Here is a 2,561-nt window from a genome sequence, read left to right as displayed (position 1 = left end):
GCATATAGTGCAATAATGATTTTAGGAGTAGATTCCAGTGATTCATCCCCTATGTATAACACCCAGTGCTCATCCCAAAAAGTATCTTTCTTAATCCCCCTTACCCATTTAGCCAGTCTTCCCACCCACAATCCCTCCAGCAACTCTCAGTTTGTTCTCGTATTTAAGAGTCTTTTATGCTTTGTCCCTCTCCTTGTTTTTTATTTTTATTTATTTTATTTTATTTTTTTAAAATTTAATGTTTATTTACTTTTGAGAGAGAGACAGAGAGAGACAGAGCAGGAGCAGGGAAGGGCAGAGAAGGATGGAGACACAGAATCCAAAGCAGGCTCCAGGCTCTGAGCTGTCAGCACAGAGCCCGATGCTTGAACCCACAAACTGTGAGGTCATGACCTGAGTCGAAGTAGGACACTCAACAACTGAGCCACCCAGGCGCCCCACCCCTTCTTGTTTTTATATTATTTTTGCTTCCCTTCACTTATGTTCATCTGTTTTGTATCTTAAATTCCACATATGAGTGAAGTCATAAGATATATATGAGTGAAGTAATAAGATATTTGTGTTTCTCTGACTAATTCCGTTTAGCATAATACTCAGTTCCATCCACGTAGTTGCAAATGGCAAGATTTCATTCTTTTTGATTGCCGAGTAATTCTTCACTTTATATATATATACCACATCTTCTTTACCCATTCATCTGTCAATGGACATTTGGGCTCTTTCTGTATTTTGGCTATTGTTGATAGCAATGCTATAAAGATTGGGGTGCATATGCCTCAAAGGGGATTTTTTTCAACACTTCACCTTTAGGTATGATGTTTGGTGTAACTTTTTGTAGATACCTGGCTATATGTTCTTATTTTACTTTAGGCACAAAAGTAAATATTTATAATAAAAAAAGAAATCATAGCACAATTTTAACAGCTTTATTGAGGTATAGTTTACATAGCCTAAAATTTCCTCGTCGTCAGGGTACAACTCAATGCAAAGCACATTTTATATTTTAAAAAGCTGAATATCTCTTCAATATCACAAAACTCATAAAAATAACATAACATTTTCATTAGCTGTCTAACACACCTGCAACTTGGTGTCACAATGCTAAGTGAAATTAGCACAGTGAGTGGTAAGGTTATTCTTGGAAGCCATTCCTACACTAAGACAGCTAGCAATCAGTTAACTATACATGGAATTGTCAGTGAACCACATAATATATATTCCCCTAAGCCCAAACTAAATAGATCACCAACACAAGTTCCCCTTAACTCTACCAGAACTGTTCATCGCCACTCCAGCATGCCTTGACTTGAGGGGAAGTATGACAGGGGAAGGAGGAGCAGAAAGAGACCATCATCTTAGCCATGTGTAATAAAAATATCTTACTTTTGCAAATTTTACAAAAGGACTTGACCATGTCCAAGACCACACTTTAAAATAGAAACTGAAGCCTGTCCATGGGAGGCTAACCAGGATGATGTAATGATTTGAAACCATCTTATATTAGGAAGTGTTGAAAGATTTAGGGAATTTGTCCTGAAAAAGAGGTTTGTTGGGAACATGGGCTTATTGATGTTTGGATTTTTTGTCTTTTTGGAGAAGGTTTAGTTTGTTTTGTATGTGATCCCAAGAGGTCTACCTAAGACCGAAGGCACTAAAATAATACATTTATGTTCAATATAAAGCAGAATTTTCCAATACAGGTGTTCAGAGAAATGATGAGGTAATGAGTTTCTTGTTATTTGAGATGCTTAAGGAAAAATGAATGACTCCTTGCCAGCTATTTTATATAGGGGATTTCAGCACCAGATGGATGGTTAATTAAATGTCTTTGACATATCCTCCAATGTTGAAATCCGTGATTCATAAGAAAATGACATATAATCTAGATGACAATTCATGCTTTGTCTAAAAGATTATAAATGCCACACTGAATGGAGCTTTGTGTCTGTGGGGAAGGGCCCCTATTCCCAATATCAGAGTACTAGGAAGTCAGTTGATAAATTGGTGAGCATAGAATCTGAGCAAAGATGGTCAGATGATCTTAATTGAATATTATTATTAAACTGCAGCTGCAGGATCAGTTAGGCCCTTTCAAAATAAGATTATATTAATGCAAATAAAATATTCGTGCCTCAAATCCGAGGCTCCTCTTTCTTGGACAATGCTGGACACGCTAAAATATCCTTACTGTCAACCTCCCTTTTTTGTAAATTCTCCAAGAATTGCTTTCCTTCTTTTGGCTGTAAACATTATAATACCTTCCTCTTTTTTGTTTTACCAGACTGTCTTAATGTTTGCATTTCCCAGGTTTATAGATTGACAAGTTTGAGGTTGGCTGCTTCCTGGAGACCTCTAGGGTGTACTTAAATGTCATCAGTAACCTACCCACAGCTATACTATATAGGCTTTAGTCTTTTGTGAAGATTTCCTGTAGACGGTTGATCCCACCCATCATAGGTAGATTTCTGTAAACTGCAAACACACAGCCCCTGCCTGACTTGCTTGCTCTGTCTCTTCCTGATCACTTGCCTCATTATCATCCCAAACGTACCTTTACGGTT

This window comes from Crocuta crocuta, unplaced genomic scaffold, assembly GCF_008692635.1.
Source record: "Crocuta crocuta isolate KB4526 unplaced genomic scaffold, BGI_CrCroc_1.0 scaffold588, whole genome shotgun sequence".
Classification (NCBI taxonomy): Eukaryota; Metazoa; Chordata; class Mammalia; order Carnivora; family Hyaenidae; genus Crocuta; species Crocuta crocuta.
The sequence above is the reverse complement of the archived record's forward strand: the minus strand, read 5'-3'. Positions refer to the sequence as shown.